The sequence below is a fragment of the Copadichromis virginalis genome, linkage group LG20 (assembly GCF_057382275.1).
Source record: "Copadichromis virginalis isolate Kocher_CV1m ecotype Utaka linkage group LG20, C_Virginalis_male_GT1.1, whole genome shotgun sequence".
Lineage (NCBI taxonomy): Eukaryota > Metazoa > Chordata > Actinopteri > Cichliformes > Cichlidae > Copadichromis > Copadichromis virginalis.
In genome coordinates this window covers 75,082-92,321 of record NC_140637.1, presented here as the reverse complement: position 1 = coordinate 92,321, position 17,240 = coordinate 75,082, and the positions used below count along the sequence as shown (strand labels likewise).

Below are 17,240 nucleotides of genomic sequence, written 5' to 3'. Positions count from 1 at the left end.
GTGACTTTCTTGTCTTACGTTTCTTACTGCTTTTCTTACTGTTTTTCTCTTTTCGTGACTTCTTTGTCTTACTTGTTTTTCTTTGTTTTTCTCTTTACGTGACTTTCTTGTCTTACGTTTCTTACTGCTTTTCTTACTGTTTTTCTCTTTTCGTGACTTCCTTGTCTTACTGTACTTATGTTTTTTCTTACTTTTCATCTCTTTATCTTTGTTTCTTACTTTTCTTTCTCTGTTTCTTTTTCGTGACTTTCTCTTTGTCTACTTTTCTTCATTTATTATTATTTTTCATGGCACCCCCTGCTGTTTTGACATCCCGTCCTTTGATCTTTATTCATGTTTATGATTTTGGCACCCCCTTCCTTTTATGTCCTTTCCTTGTTTCCTACTTGGTTTTTTACGTGACTCTTTGTCTTTGTGTTCTAGGTTTTTCTGTGTTTTTTAGGGGACCCCCCTGGTTAGGGTTAGGGTCTTGGGTTTGGGCAGGGGCATCCCCAACCCCACGAGGCACTGGCTGGTTAGGTGTTAGAAAAGAAACAGGCCACCAGCAAGCTGGTAGCCTGAGGTGCACGGGCCATCGATGGGGCTGGGTGGTGATACCCCTGCCCTGTTTCAAAAAATTACCCATCTTGGGTGTATGCGCATTGTACATCATTGGGCCCTCGCGACGTTTCGGCATATCTGTGCCTTCTTCAGGCTGGCCCAATGTGTGTTCTCTTGTGTCTGTTTGACTTCTGTCTTGTCTGTGCCTCTCTTGGCTTTTATACTCTTTCTTGGCTCCTCCCACTCTTGGGTTTCCAACTTGTGTTTCTTACTTGTTTTTTCTGTTTTTCTCTTTATGTGACTTTCTTGTCTTTTCTGTTTTTCTCTTTACGTGACTTTCTTGTCTTACGTTTCTTACTGCTTTTCTTACTGTTTTTCTCTTTACGTGACTTCTTTGTCTTACTTGTTTTTCTTTGTTTTTCTCTTTACGTGACTTTCTTGTCTTACGTTTCTTACTGCTTTTCTTACTGTTTTTCTCTTTTCGTGACTTCTTTGTCTTACTTGTTTTTCTTTGTTTTTCTCTTTACGTGACTTTCTTGTCTTACGTTTCTTACTGCTTTTCTTACTGTTTTTCTCTTTTCGTGACTTCCTTGTCTTACTGTACTTATGTTTTTTCTTACTTTTCATCTCTTTATCTTTGTTTCTTACTTTTCTTTCTCTGTTTCTTTTTCGTGACTTTCTCTTTGTCTACTTTTCTTCATTTATTATTATTTTTCATGGCACCCCCTGCTGTTTTGACATCCCGTCCTTTGATCTTTATTCATGTTTATGATTTTGGCACCCCCTTCCTTTTATGTCCTTTCCTTGTTTCCTACTTGGTTTTTTACGTGACTCTTTGTCTTTGTGTTCTAGGTTTTTCTGTGTTTTTTAGGGGACCCCCCTGGTTAGGGTTAGGGTCTTGGGTTTGGGCAGGGGCATCCCCAACCCCACGAGGCACTGGCTGGTTAGGTGTTAGAAAAGAAACAGGCCACCAGCAAGCTGGTAGCCTGAGGTGCACGGGCCATCGATGGGGCTGGGTGGTGATACCCCTGCCCTGTTTCAAAAAATTACCCATCTTGGGTGTATGCGCATTGTACATCATTGGGCCCTCGCGACGTTTCGGCATATCTGTGCCTTCTTCAGGCTGGCCCAATGTGTGTTCTCTTGTGTCTGTTTGACTTCTGTCTTGTCTGTGCCTCTCTTGGCTTTTATACTCTTTCTTGGCTCCTCCCACTCTTGGGTTTCCAACTTGTGTTTCTTACTTGTTTTTTCTGTTTTTCTCTTTATGTGACTTTCTTGTCTTTTCTGTTTTTCTCTTTACGTGACTTTCTTGTCTTACGTTTCTTACTGCTTTTCTTACTGTTTTTCTCTTTACGTGACTTCTTTGTCTTACTTGTTTTTCTTTGTTTTTCTCTTTACGTGACTTTCTTGTCTTACGTTTCTTACTGCTTTTCTTACTGTTTTTCTCTTTTCGTGACTTCTTTGTCTTACTTGTTTTTCTTTGTTTTTCTCTTTACGTGACTTTCTTGTCTTACGTTTCTTACTGCTTTTCTTACTGTTTTTCTCTTTTCGTGACTTCCTTGTCTTACTGTACTTATGTTTTTTCTTACTTTTCATCTCTTTATCTTTGTTTCTTACTTTTCTTTCTCTGTTTCTTTTTCGTGACTTTCTCTTTGTCTACTTTTCTTCATTTATTATTATTTTTCATGGCACCCCCTGCTGTTTTGACATCCCGTCCTTTGATCTTTATTCATGTTTATGATTTTGGCACCCCCTTCCTTTTATGTCCTTTCCTTGTTTCCTACTTGGTTTTTTACGTGACTCTTTGTCTTTGTGTTCTAGGTTTTTCTGTGTTTTTTAGGGGACCCCCCTGGTTAGGGTTAGGGTCTTGGGTTTGGGCAGGGGCATCCCCAACCCCACGAGGCACTGGCTGGTTAGGTGTTAGAAAAGAAACAGGCCACCAGCAAGCTGGTAGCCTGAGGTGCACGGGCCATCGATGGGGCTGGGTGGTGATACCCCTGCCCTGTTTCAAAAAATTACCCATCTTGGGTGTATGCGCATTGTACATCATTGGGCCCTCGCGACGTTTCGGCATATCTGTGCCTTCTTCAGGCTGGCCCAATGTGTGTTCTCTTGTGTCTGTTTGACTTCTGTCTTGTCTGTGCCTCTCTTGGCTTTTATACTCTTTCTTGGCTCCTCCCACTCTTGGGTTTCCAACTTGTGTTTCTTACTTGTTTTTTCTGTTTTTCTCTTTATGTGACTTTCTTGTCTTTTCTGTTTTTCTCTTTACGTGACTTTCTTGTCTTACGTTTCTTACTGCTTTTCTTACTGTTTTTCTCTTTACGTGACTTCTTTGTCTTACTTGTTTTTCTTTGTTTTTCTCTTTACGTGACTTTCTTGTCTTACGTTTCTTACTGCTTTTCTTACTGTTTTTCTCTTTTCGTGACTTCTTTGTCTTACTTGTTTTTCTTTGTTTTTCTCTTTACGTGACTTTCTTGTCTTACGTTTCTTACTGCTTTTCTTACTGTTTTTCTCTTTTCGTGACTTCCTTGTCTTACTGTACTTATGTTTTTTCTTACTTTTCATCTCTTTATCTTTGTTTCTTACTTTTCTTTCTCTGTTTCTTTTTCGTGACTTTCTCTTTGTCTACTTTTCTTCATTTATTATTATTTTTCATGGCACCCCCTGCTGTTTTGACATCCCGTCCTTTGATCTTTATTCATGTTTATGATTTTGGCACCCCCTTCCTTTTATGTCCTTTCCTTGTTTCCTACTTGGTTTTTTACGTGACTCTTTGTCTTTGTGTTCTAGGTTTTTCTGTGTTTTTTAGGGGACCCCCCTGGTTAGGGTTAGGGTCTTGGGTTTGGGCAGGGGCATCCCCAACCCCACGAGGCACTGGCTGGTTAGGTGTTAGAAAAGAAACAGGCCACCAGCAAGCTGGTAGCCTGAGGTGCACGGGCCATCGATGGGGCTGGGTGGTGATACCCCTGCCCTGTTTCAAAAAATTACCCATCTTGGGTGTATGCGCATTGTACATCATTGGGCCCTCGCGACGTTTCGGCATATCTGTGCCTTCTTCAGGCTGGCCCAATGTGTGTTCTCTTGTGTCTGTTTGACTTCTGTCTTGTCTGTGCCTCTCTTGGCTTTTATACTCTTTCTTGGCTCCTCCCACTCTTGGGTTTCCAACTTGTGTTTCTTACTTGTTTTTTCTGTTTTTCTCTTTATGTGACTTTCTTGTCTTTTCTGTTTTTCTCTTTACGTGACTTTCTTGTCTTACGTTTCTTACTGCTTTTCTTACTGTTTTTCTCTTTACGTGACTTCTTTGTCTTACTTGTTTTTCTTTGTTTTTCTCTTTACGTGACTTTCTTGTCTTACGTTTCTTACTGCTTTTCTTACTGTTTTTCTCTTTTCGTGACTTCTTTGTCTTACTTGTTTTTCTTTGTTTTTCTCTTTACGTGACTTTCTTGTCTTACGTTTCTTACTGCTTTTCTTACTGTTTTTCTCTTTTCGTGACTTCCTTGTCTTACTGTACTTATGTTTTTTCTTACTTTTCATCTCTTTATCTTTGTTTCTTACTTTTCTTTCTCTGTTTCTTTTTCGTGACTTTCTCTTTGTCTACTTTTCTTCATTTATTATTATTTTTCATGGCACCCCCTGCTGTTTTGACATCCCGTCCTTTGATCTTTATTCATGTTTATGATTTTGGCACCCCCTTCCTTTTATGTCCTTTCCTTGTTTCCTACTTGGTTTTTTACGTGACTCTTTGTCTTTGTGTTCTAGGTTTTTCTGTGTTTTTTAGGGGACCCCCCTGGTTAGGGTTAGGGTCTTGGGTTTGGGCAGGGGCATCCCCAACCCCACGAGGCACTGGCTGGTTAGGTGTTAGAAAAGAAACAGGCCACCAGCAAGCTGGTAGCCTGAGGTGCACGGGCCATCGATGGGGCTGGGTGGTGATACCCCTGCCCTGTTTCAAAAAATTACCCATCTTGGGTGTATGCGCATTGTACATCATTGGGCCCTCGCGACGTTTCGGCATATCTGTGCCTTCTTCAGGCTGGCCCAATGTGTGTTCTCTTGTGTCTGTTTGACTTCTGTCTTGTCTGTGCCTCTCTTGGCTTTTATACTCTTTCTTGGCTCCTCCCACTCTTGGGTTTCCAACTTGTGTTTCTTACTTGTTTTTTCTGTTTTTCTCTTTATGTGACTTTCTTGTCTTTTCTGTTTTTCTCTTTACGTGACTTTCTTGTCTTACGTTTCTTACTGCTTTTCTTACTGTTTTTCTCTTTACGTGACTTCTTTGTCTTACTTGTTTTTCTTTGTTTTTCTCTTTACGTGACTTTCTTGTCTTACGTTTCTTACTGCTTTTCTTACTGTTTTTCTCTTTTCGTGACTTCTTTGTCTTACTTGTTTTTCTTTGTTTTTCTCTTTACGTGACTTTCTTGTCTTACGTTTCTTACTGCTTTTCTTACTGTTTTTCTCTTTTCGTGACTTCCTTGTCTTACTGTACTTATGTTTTTTCTTACTTTTCATCTCTTTATCTTTGTTTCTTACTTTTCTTTCTCTGTTTCTTTTTCGTGACTTTCTCTTTGTCTACTTTTCTTCATTTATTATTATTTTTCATGGCACCCCCTGCTGTTTTGACATCCCGTCCTTTGATCTTTATTCATGTTTATGATTTTGGCACCCCCTTCCTTTTATGTCCTTTCCTTGTTTCCTACTTGGTTTTTTACGTGACTCTTTGTCTTTGTGTTCTAGGTTTTTCTGTGTTTTTTAGGGGACCCCCCTGGTTAGGGTTAGGGTCTTGGGTTTGGGCAGGGGCATCCCCAACCCCACGAGGCACTGGCTGGTTAGGTGTTAGAAAAGAAACAGGCCACCAGCAAGCTGGTAGCCTGAGGTGCACGGGCCATCGATGGGGCTGGGTGGTGATACCCCTGCCCTGTTTCAAAAAATTACCCATCTTGGGTGTATGCGCATTGTACATCATTGGGCCCTCGCGACGTTTCGGCATATCTGTGCCTTCTTCAGGCTGGCCCAATGTGTGTTCTCTTGTGTCTGTTTGACTTCTGTCTTGTCTGTGCCTCTCTTGGCTTTTATACTCTTTCTTGGCTCCTCCCACTCTTGGGTTTCCAACTTGTGTTTCTTACTTGTTTTTTCTGTTTTTCTCTTTATGTGACTTTCTTGTCTTTTCTGTTTTTCTCTTTACGTGACTTTCTTGTCTTACGTTTCTTACTGCTTTTCTTACTGTTTTTCTCTTTACGTGACTTCTTTGTCTTACTTGTTTTTCTTTGTTTTTCTCTTTACGTGACTTTCTTGTCTTACGTTTCTTACTGCTTTTCTTACTGTTTTTCTCTTTTCGTGACTTCTTTGTCTTACTTGTTTTTCTTTGTTTTTCTCTTTACGTGACTTTCTTGTCTTACGTTTCTTACTGCTTTTCTTACTGTTTTTCTCTTTTCGTGACTTCCTTGTCTTACTGTACTTATGTTTTTTCTTACTTTTCATCTCTTTATCTTTGTTTCTTACTTTTCTTTCTCTGTTTCTTTTTCGTGACTTTCTCTTTGTCTACTTTTCTTCATTTATTATTATTTTTCATGGCACCCCCTGCTGTTTTGACATCCCGTCCTTTGATCTTTATTCATGTTTATGATTTTGGCACCCCCTTCCTTTTATGTCCTTTCCTTGTTTCCTACTTGGTTTTTTACGTGACTCTTTGTCTTTGTGTTCTAGGTTTTTCTGTGTTTTTTAGGGGACCCCCCTGGTTAGGGTTAGGGTCTTGGGTTTGGGCAGGGGCATCCCCAACCCCACGAGGCACTGGCTGGTTAGGTGTTAGAAAAGAAACAGGCCACCAGCAAGCTGGTAGCCTGAGGTGCACGGGCCATCGATGGGGCTGGGTGGTGATACCCCTGCCCTGTTTCAAAAAATTACCCATCTTGGGTGTATGCGCATTGTACATCATTGGGCCCTCGCGACGTTTCGGCATATCTGTGCCTTCTTCAGGCTGGCCCAATGTGTGTTCTCTTGTGTCTGTTTGACTTCTGTCTTGTCTGTGCCTCTCTTGGCTTTTATACTCTTTCTTGGCTCCTCCCACTCTTGGGTTTCCAACTTGTGTTTCTTACTTGTTTTTTCTGTTTTTCTCTTTATGTGACTTTCTTGTCTTTTCTGTTTTTCTCTTTACGTGACTTTCTTGTCTTACGTTTCTTACTGCTTTTCTTACTGTTTTTCTCTTTACGTGACTTCTTTGTCTTACTTGTTTTTCTTTGTTTTTCTCTTTACGTGACTTTCTTGTCTTACGTTTCTTACTGCTTTTCTTACTGTTTTTCTCTTTTCGTGACTTCTTTGTCTTACTTGTTTTTCTTTGTTTTTCTCTTTACGTGACTTTCTTGTCTTACGTTTCTTACTGCTTTTCTTACTGTTTTTCTCTTTTCGTGACTTCCTTGTCTTACTGTACTTATGTTTTTTCTTACTTTTCATCTCTTTATCTTTGTTTCTTACTTTTCTTTCTCTGTTTCTTTTTCGTGACTTTCTCTTTGTCTACTTTTCTTCATTTATTATTATTTTTCATGGCACCCCCTGCTGTTTTGACATCCCGTCCTTTGATCTTTATTCATGTTTATGATTTTGGCACCCCCTTCCTTTTATGTCCTTTCCTTGTTTCCTACTTGGTTTTTTACGTGACTCTTTGTCTTTGTGTTCTAGGTTTTTCTGTGTTTTTTAGGGGACCCCCCTGGTTAGGGTTAGGGTCTTGGGTTTGGGCAGGGGCATCCCCAACCCCACGAGGCACTGGCTGGTTAGGTGTTAGAAAAGAAACAGGCCACCAGCAAGCTGGTAGCCTGAGGTGCACGGGCCATCGATGGGGCTGGGTGGTGATACCCCTGCCCTGTTTCAAAAAATTACCCATCTTGGGTGTATGCGCATTGTACATCATTGGGCCCTCGCGACGTTTCGGCATATCTGTGCCTTCTTCAGGCTGGCCCAATGTGTGTTCTCTTGTGTCTGTTTGACTTCTGTCTTGTCTGTGCCTCTCTTGGCTTTTATACTCTTTCTTGGCTCCTCCCACTCTTGGGTTTCCAACTTGTGTTTCTTACTTGTTTTTTCTGTTTTTCTCTTTATGTGACTTTCTTGTCTTTTCTGTTTTTCTCTTTACGTGACTTTCTTGTCTTACGTTTCTTACTGCTTTTCTTACTGTTTTTCTCTTTACGTGACTTCTTTGTCTTACTTGTTTTTCTTTGTTTTTCTCTTTACGTGACTTTCTTGTCTTACGTTTCTTACTGCTTTTCTTACTGTTTTTCTCTTTTCGTGACTTCTTTGTCTTACTTGTTTTTCTTTGTTTTTCTCTTTACGTGACTTTCTTGTCTTACGTTTCTTACTGCTTTTCTTACTGTTTTTCTCTTTTCGTGACTTCCTTGTCTTACTGTACTTATGTTTTTTCTTACTTTTCATCTCTTTATCTTTGTTTCTTACTTTTCTTTCTCTGTTTCTTTTTCGTGACTTTCTCTTTGTCTACTTTTCTTCATTTATTATTATTTTTCATGGCACCCCCTGCTGTTTTGACATCCCGTCCTTTGATCTTTATTCATGTTTATGATTTTGGCACCCCCTTCCTTTTATGTCCTTTCCTTGTTTCCTACTTGGTTTTTTACGTGACTCTTTGTCTTTGTGTTCTAGGTTTTTCTGTGTTTTTTAGGGGACCCCCCTGGTTAGGGTTAGGGTCTTGGGTTTGGGCAGGGGCATCCCCAACCCCACGAGGCACTGGCTGGTTAGGTGTTAGAAAAGAAACAGGCCACCAGCAAGCTGGTAGCCTGAGGTGCACGGGCCATCGATGGGGCTGGGTGGTGATACCCCTGCCCTGTTTCAAAAAATTACCCATCTTGGGTGTATGCGCATTGTACATCATTGGGCCCTCGCGACGTTTCGGCATATCTGTGCCTTCTTCAGGCTGGCCCAATGTGTGTTCTCTTGTGTCTGTTTGACTTCTGTCTTGTCTGTGCCTCTCTTGGCTTTTATACTCTTTCTTGGCTCCTCCCACTCTTGGGTTTCCAACTTGTGTTTCTTACTTGTTTTTTCTGTTTTTCTCTTTATGTGACTTTCTTGTCTTTTCTGTTTTTCTCTTTACGTGACTTTCTTGTCTTACGTTTCTTACTGCTTTTCTTACTGTTTTTCTCTTTACGTGACTTCTTTGTCTTACTTGTTTTTCTTTGTTTTTCTCTTTACGTGACTTTCTTGTCTTACGTTTCTTACTGCTTTTCTTACTGTTTTTCTCTTTTCGTGACTTCTTTGTCTTACTTGTTTTTCTTTGTTTTTCTCTTTACGTGACTTTCTTGTCTTACGTTTCTTACTGCTTTTCTTACTGTTTTTCTCTTTTCGTGACTTCCTTGTCTTACTGTACTTATGTTTTTTCTTACTTTTCATCTCTTTATCTTTGTTTCTTACTTTTCTTTCTCTGTTTCTTTTTCGTGACTTTCTCTTTGTCTACTTTTCTTCATTTATTATTATTTTTCATGGCACCCCCTGCTGTTTTGACATCCCGTCCTTTGATCTTTATTCATGTTTATGATTTTGGCACCCCCTTCCTTTTATGTCCTTTCCTTGTTTCCTACTTGGTTTTTTACGTGACTCTTTGTCTTTGTGTTCTAGGTTTTTCTGTGTTTTTTAGGGGACCCCCCTGGTTAGGGTTAGGGTCTTGGGTTTGGGCAGGGGCATCCCCAACCCCACGAGGCACTGGCTGGTTAGGTGTTAGAAAAGAAACAGGCCACCAGCAAGCTGGTAGCCTGAGGTGCACGGGCCATCGATGGGGCTGGGTGGTGATACCCCTGCCCTGTTTCAAAAAATTACCCATCTTGGGTGTATGCGCATTGTACATCATTGGGCCCTCGCGACGTTTCGGCATATCTGTGCCTTCTTCAGGCTGGCCCAATGTGTGTTCTCTTGTGTCTGTTTGACTTCTGTCTTGTCTGTGCCTCTCTTGGCTTTTATACTCTTTCTTGGCTCCTCCCACTCTTGGGTTTCCAACTTGTGTTTCTTACTTGTTTTTTCTGTTTTTCTCTTTATGTGACTTTCTTGTCTTTTCTGTTTTTCTCTTTACGTGACTTTCTTGTCTTACGTTTCTTACTGCTTTTCTTACTGTTTTTCTCTTTACGTGACTTCTTTGTCTTACTTGTTTTTCTTTGTTTTTCTCTTTACGTGACTTTCTTGTCTTACGTTTCTTACTGCTTTTCTTACTGTTTTTCTCTTTTCGTGACTTCTTTGTCTTACTTGTTTTTCTTTGTTTTTCTCTTTACGTGACTTTCTTGTCTTACGTTTCTTACTGCTTTTCTTACTGTTTTTCTCTTTTCGTGACTTCCTTGTCTTACTGTACTTATGTTTTTTCTTACTTTTCATCTCTTTATCTTTGTTTCTTACTTTTCTTTCTCTGTTTCTTTTTCGTGACTTTCTCTTTGTCTACTTTTCTTCATTTATTATTATTTTTCATGGCACCCCCTGCTGTTTTGACATCCCGTCCTTTGATCTTTATTCATGTTTATGATTTTGGCACCCCCTTCCTTTTATGTCCTTTCCTTGTTTCCTACTTGGTTTTTTACGTGACTCTTTGTCTTTGTGTTCTAGGTTTTTCTGTGTTTTTTAGGGGACCCCCCTGGTTAGGGTTAGGGTCTTGGGTTTGGGCAGGGGCATCCCCAACCCCACGAGGCACTGGCTGGTTAGGTGTTAGAAAAGAAACAGGCCACCAGCAAGCTGGTAGCCTGAGGTGCACGGGCCATCGATGGGGCTGGGTGGTGATACCCCTGCCCTGTTTCAAAAAATTACCCATCTTGGGTGTATGCGCATTGTACATCATTGGGCCCTCGCGACGTTTCGGCATATCTGTGCCTTCTTCAGGCTGGCCCAATGTGTGTTCTCTTGTGTCTGTTTGACTTCTGTCTTGTCTGTGCCTCTCTTGGCTTTTATACTCTTTCTTGGCTCCTCCCACTCTTGGGTTTCCAACTTGTGTTTCTTACTTGTTTTTTCTGTTTTTCTCTTTATGTGACTTTCTTGTCTTTTCTGTTTTTCTCTTTACGTGACTTTCTTGTCTTACGTTTCTTACTGCTTTTCTTACTGTTTTTCTCTTTACGTGACTTCTTTGTCTTACTTGTTTTTCTTTGTTTTTCTCTTTACGTGACTTTCTTGTCTTACGTTTCTTACTGCTTTTCTTACTGTTTTTCTCTTTTCGTGACTTCTTTGTCTTACTTGTTTTTCTTTGTTTTTCTCTTTACGTGACTTTCTTGTCTTACGTTTCTTACTGCTTTTCTTACTGTTTTTCTCTTTTCGTGACTTCCTTGTCTTACTGTACTTATGTTTTTTCTTACTTTTCATCTCTTTATCTTTGTTTCTTACTTTTCTTTCTCTGTTTCTTTTTCGTGACTTTCTCTTTGTCTACTTTTCTTCATTTATTATTATTTTTCATGGCACCCCCTGCTGTTTTGACATCCCGTCCTTTGATCTTTATTCATGTTTATGATTTTGGCACCCCCTTCCTTTTATGTCCTTTCCTTGTTTCCTACTTGGTTTTTTACGTGACTCTTTGTCTTTGTGTTCTAGGTTTTTCTGTGTTTTTTAGGGGACCCCCCTGGTTAGGGTTAGGGTCTTGGGTTTGGGCAGGGGCATCCCCAACCCCACGAGGCACTGGCTGGTTAGGTGTTAGAAAAGAAACAGGCCACCAGCAAGCTGGTAGCCTGAGGTGCACGGGCCATCGATGGGGCTGGGTGGTGATACCCCTGCCCTGTTTCAAAAAATTACCCATCTTGGGTGTATGCGCATTGTACATCATTGGGCCCTCGCGACGTTTCGGCATATCTGTGCCTTCTTCAGGCTGGCCCAATGTGTGTTCTCTTGTGTCTGTTTGACTTCTGTCTTGTCTGTGCCTCTCTTGGCTTTTATACTCTTTCTTGGCTCCTCCCACTCTTGGGTTTCCAACTTGTGTTTCTTACTTGTTTTTTCTGTTTTTCTCTTTATGTGACTTTCTTGTCTTTTCTGTTTTTCTCTTTACGTGACTTTCTTGTCTTACGTTTCTTACTGCTTTTCTTACTGTTTTTCTCTTTACGTGACTTCTTTGTCTTACTTGTTTTTCTTTGTTTTTCTCTTTACGTGACTTTCTTGTCTTACGTTTCTTACTGCTTTTCTTACTGTTTTTCTCTTTTCGTGACTTCTTTGTCTTACTTGTTTTTCTTTGTTTTTCTCTTTACGTGACTTTCTTGTCTTACGTTTCTTACTGCTTTTCTTACTGTTTTTCTCTTTTCGTGACTTCCTTGTCTTACTGTACTTATGTTTTTTCTTACTTTTCATCTCTTTATCTTTGTTTCTTACTTTTCTTTCTCTGTTTCTTTTTCGTGACTTTCTCTTTGTCTACTTTTCTTCATTTATTATTATTTTTCATGGCACCCCCTGCTGTTTTGACATCCCGTCCTTTGATCTTTATTCATGTTTATGATTTTGGCACCCCCTTCCTTTTATGTCCTTTCCTTGTTTCCTACTTGGTTTTTTACGTGACTCTTTGTCTTTGTGTTCTAGGTTTTTCTGTGTTTTTTAGGGGACCCCCCTGGTTAGGGTTAGGGTCTTGGGTTTGGGCAGGGGCATCCCCAACCCCACGAGGCACTGGCTGGTTAGGTGTTAGAAAAGAAACAGGCCACCAGCAAGCTGGTAGCCTGAGGTGCACGGGCCATCGATGGGGCTGGGTGGTGATACCCCTGCCCTGTTTCAAAAAATTACCCATCTTGGGTGTATGCGCATTGTACATCATTGGGCCCTCGCGACGTTTCGGCATATCTGTGCCTTCTTCAGGCTGGCCCAATGTGTGTTCTCTTGTGTCTGTTTGACTTCTGTCTTGTCTGTGCCTCTCTTGGCTTTTATACTCTTTCTTGGCTCCTCCCACTCTTGGGTTTCCAACTTGTGTTTCTTACTTGTTTTTTCTGTTTTTCTCTTTATGTGACTTTCTTGTCTTTTCTGTTTTTCTCTTTACGTGACTTTCTTGTCTTACGTTTCTTACTGCTTTTCTTACTGTTTTTCTCTTTACGTGACTTCTTTGTCTTACTTGTTTTTCTTTGTTTTTCTCTTTACGTGACTTTCTTGTCTTACGTTTCTTACTGCTTTTCTTACTGTTTTTCTCTTTTCGTGACTTCTTTGTCTTACTTGTTTTTCTTTGTTTTTCTCTTTACGTGACTTTCTTGTCTTACGTTTCTTACTGCTTTTCTTACTGTTTTTCTCTTTTCGTGACTTCCTTGTCTTACTGTACTTATGTTTTTTCTTACTTTTCATCTCTTTATCTTTGTTTCTTACTTTTCTTTCTCTGTTTCTTTTTCGTGACTTTCTCTTTGTCTACTTTTCTTCATTTATTATTATTTTTCATGGCACCCCCTGCTGTTTTGACATCCCGTCCTTTGATCTTTATTCATGTTTATGATTTTGGCACCCCCTTCCTTTTATGTCCTTTCCTTGTTTCCTACTTGGTTTTTTACGTGACTCTTTGTCTTTGTGTTCTAGGTTTTTCTGTGTTTTTTAGGGGACCCCCCTGGTTAGGGTTAGGGTCTTGGGTTTGGGCAGGGGCATCCCCAACCCCACGAGGCACTGGCTGGTTAGGTGTTAGAAAAGAAACAGGCCACCAGCAAGCTGGTAGCCTGAGGTGCACGGGCCATCGATGGGGCTGGGTGGTGATACCCCTGCCCTGTTTCAAAAAATTACCCATCTTGGGTGTATGCGCATTGTACATCATTGGGCCCTCGCGACGTTTCGGCATATCTGTGCCTTCTTCAGGCTGGCCCAATGTGTGTTCTCTTGTGTCTGTTTGACTTCTGTCTTGTCTGTGCCTCTCTTGGCTTTTATACTCTTTCTTGGCTCCTCCCACTCTTGGGTTTCCAACTTGTGTTTCTTACTTGTTTTTTCTGTTTTTCTCTTTATGTGACTTTCTTGTCTTTTCTGTTTTTCTCTTTACGTGACTTTCTTGTCTTACGTTTCTTACTGCTTTTCTTACTGTTTTTCTCTTTACGTGACTTCTTTGTCTTACTTGTTTTTCTTTGTTTTTCTCTTTACGTGACTTTCTTGTCTTACGTTTCTTACTGCTTTTCTTACTGTTTTTCTCTTTTCGTGACTTCTTTGTCTTACTTGTTTTTCTTTGTTTTTCTCTTTACGTGACTTTCTTGTCTTACGTTTCTTACTGCTTTTCTTACTGTTTTTCTCTTTTCGTGACTTCCTTGTCTTACTGTACTTATGTTTTTTCTTACTTTTCATCTCTTTATCTTTGTTTCTTACTTTTCTTTCTCTGTTTCTTTTTCGTGACTTTCTCTTTGTCTACTTTTCTTCATTTATTATTATTTTTCATGGCACCCCCTGCTGTTTTGACATCCCGTCCTTTGATCTTTATTCATGTTTATGATTTTGGCACCCCCTTCCTTTTATGTCCTTTCCTTGTTTCCTACTTGGTTTTTTACGTGACTCTTTGTCTTTGTGTTCTAGGTTTTTCTGTGTTTTTTAGGGGACCCCCCTGGTTAGGGTTAGGGTCTTGGGTTTGGGCAGGGGCATCCCCAACCCCACGAGGCACTGGCTGGTTAGGTGTTAGAAAAGAAACAGGCCACCAGCAAGCTGGTAGCCTGAGGTGCACGGGCCATCGATGGGGCTGGGTGGTGATACCCCTGCCCTGTTTCAAAAAATTACCCATCTTGGGTGTATGCGCATTGTACATCATTGGGCCCTCGCGACGTTTCGGCATATCTGTGCCTTCTTCAGGCTGGCCCAATGTGTGTTCTCTTGTGTCTGTTTGACTTCTGTCTTGTCTGTGCCTCTCTTGGCTTTTATACTCTTTCTTGGCTCCTCCCACTCTTGGGTTTCCAACTTGTGTTTCTTACTTGTTTTTTCTGTTTTTCTCTTTATGTGACTTTCTTGTCTTTTCTGTTTTTCTCTTTACGTGACTTTCTTGTCTTACGTTTCTTACTGCTTTTCTTACTGTTTTTCTCTTTACGTGACTTCTTTGTCTTACTTGTTTTTCTTTGTTTTTCTCTTTACGTGACTTTCTTGTCTTACGTTTCTTACTGCTTTTCTTACTGTTTTTCTCTTTTCGTGACTTCTTTGTCTTACTTGTTTTTCTTTGTTTTTCTCTTTACGTGACTTTCTTGTCTTACGTTTCTTACTGCTTTTCTTACTGTTTTTCTCTTTTCGTGACTTCCTTGTCTTACTGTACTTATGTTTTTTCTTACTTTTCATCTCTTTATCTTTGTTTCTTACTTTTCTTTCTCTGTTTCTTTTTCGTGACTTTCTCTTTGTCTACTTTTCTTCATTTATTATTATTTTTCATGGCACCCCCTGCTGTTTTGACATCCCGTCCTTTGATCTTTATTCATGTTTATGATTTTGGCACCCCCTTCCTTTTATGTCCTTTCCTTGTTTCCTACTTGGTTTTTTACGTGACTCTTTGTCTTTGTGTTCTAGGTTTTTCTGTGTTTTTTAGGGGACCCCCCTGGTTAGGGTTAGGGTCTTGGGTTTGGGCAGGGGCATCCCCAACCCCACGAGGCACTGGCTGGTTAGGTGTTAGAAAAGAAACAGGCCACCAGCAAGCTGGTAGCCTGAGGTGCACGGGCCATCGATGGGGCTGGGTGGTGATACCCCTGCCCTGTTTCAAAAAATTACCCATCTTGGGTGTATGCGCATTGTACATCATTGGGCCCTCGCGACGTTTCGGCATATCTGTGCCTTCTTCAGGCTGGCCCAATGTGTGTTCTCTTGTGTCTGTTTGACTTCTGTCTTGTCTGTGCCTCTCTTGGCTTTTATACTCTTTCTTGGCTCCTCCCACTCTTGGGTTTCCAACTTGTGTTTCTTACTTGTTTTTTCTGTTTTTCTCTTTATGTGACTTTCTTGTCTTTTCTGTTTTTCTCTTTACGTGACTTTCTTGTCTTACGTTTCTTACTGCTTTTCTTACTGTTTTTCTCTTTACGTGACTTCTTTGTCTTACTTGTTTTTCTTTGTTTTTCTCTTTACGTGACTTTCTTGTCTTACGTTTCTTACTGCTTTTCTTACTGTTTTTCTCTTTTCGTGACTTCTTTGTCTTACTTGTTTTTCTTTGTTTTTCTCTTTACGTGACTTTCTTGTCTTACGTTTCTTACTGCTTTTCTTACTGTTTTTCTCTTTTCGTGACTTCCTTGTCTTACTGTACTTATGTTTTTTCTTACTTTTCATCTCTTTATCTTTGTTTCTTACTTTTCTTTCTCTGTTTCTTTTTCGTGACTTTCTCTTTGTCTACTTTTCTTCATTTATTATTATTTTTCATGGCACCCCCTGCTGTTTTGACATCCCGTCCTTTGATCTTTATTCATGTTTATGATTTTGGGTTAGGGTTAGGGGTTAGGGTTAGGGTTAGGGGTTAGGGGTTAGGGTTAGGGGTTAGGGTTAGGGTTAGGGGGGTTAGGGGGTTAGGGTTAGGGGGTTAGGGGGTTAGGGTTAGGGGTTAGGTTAGGGGGTAATAGCCAGAGCTTGACGGAATAAAATGGAATAACTGGGAAAGTAAGTGTCGTAGAGGGATGAAAGTGGTGTCTACGGGGGGGTTTCGGGGTGCTCCGGACACCCTGGTGAAGACCCCATGTCGATAGCACCAACGGTTCTGGACTTGGTGTAAATGGGTCCAAATTTGACGGAATAAAAAGGTCAAAGTGGCAGATAGGAGTGTCCGATCGGGCCGATTCCACCACCACTGTACTCAGCAGGCCCTGCCGGGTCGTTAGACACGCAGCATGGCAGGGATCGGTGACATAACATGTAGCAGTTTCCCTTCACAGAAGCGTCTGCAGCAGGTGGGTGGAGGAGGAGGCAGCAGAACCAGGCCTTTGGAGCACTGTGTCATCTCCTGGTCCTGATGCTTTGAATCTCCCTCTCTGTCTGTCTGTCTGTCTGTCTGTCACACACACACACACACACACACAGAAGCTGGTCAAGTGCTGTGCAACTGGGATTGCACCTGTCGTCCACAGGAGGGCGCCTAGCTGGGAAGTCCAGTACATTCCATATTAAAGTTGTTGCAAGTGCATTTTTTGTGTAAAAGACAGACACACACACACACAGTAAGGTCTGAAGTGCAAAATTTGAATTACATTCCTTTGTATCTCTCCCTCTCTCTCTCTCTCTCTCTCTCTCTCTCTCTCTCTCTCTGTCAACACACACACACACACACACACACACTCACACACACCAAAGCACACAGACAGAAGCTGGTCACAACTGCTGTGCAACTGGGATTGAACCAGGGGGGCTCCCTCTGCTGGCTCAATGCGGTACAAAGTGTCAGAAGCTGTTAGATATCTGCTTTTGACAATCAATTGCACCTGTCATCCACAGGAGGGCGCCTAGCTGGGAAGTCCAGTACATTCCATATTAAAGTTGTTGCAAGTGCATTTTTTGTGTAAAAGACAGACACACACACACACACACACACACACACACACACACACACACACACTGTAAGGTCTGAAGTGCAAAATTTGAATTACATTCCTTTGTATCTCTCCCTCTCTCTCTCTCTCTCTCTCTCTGTCTCTCTCTCTCTCTCTCTCTCTCTCTGTCAACACACACACACACACACACACACACACACACACACACACACACACACACTGTAAGGTCTGAAGTGCAAAATTTGAATTACATTCCTTTGTATCTCTCCCTCTCTCTCTCTCTCTCTGTCTCTCTCTCTCTCTCTCTGTCAACACACACACACACACACA

General features: G+C 41.0%; 1 protein-coding gene across 1 annotated transcript in view; it reads right to left on the bottom strand.

Moving 5' to 3' along the window:
- The window catches only part of LOC146683862 (uncharacterized), a 93,624-nt gene that overhangs the window by 48,390 nt on the left and 27,994 nt on the right, over nucleotides 1–17,240 (bottom strand). The gene's annotated exons all lie outside the window — the stretch shown is intronic.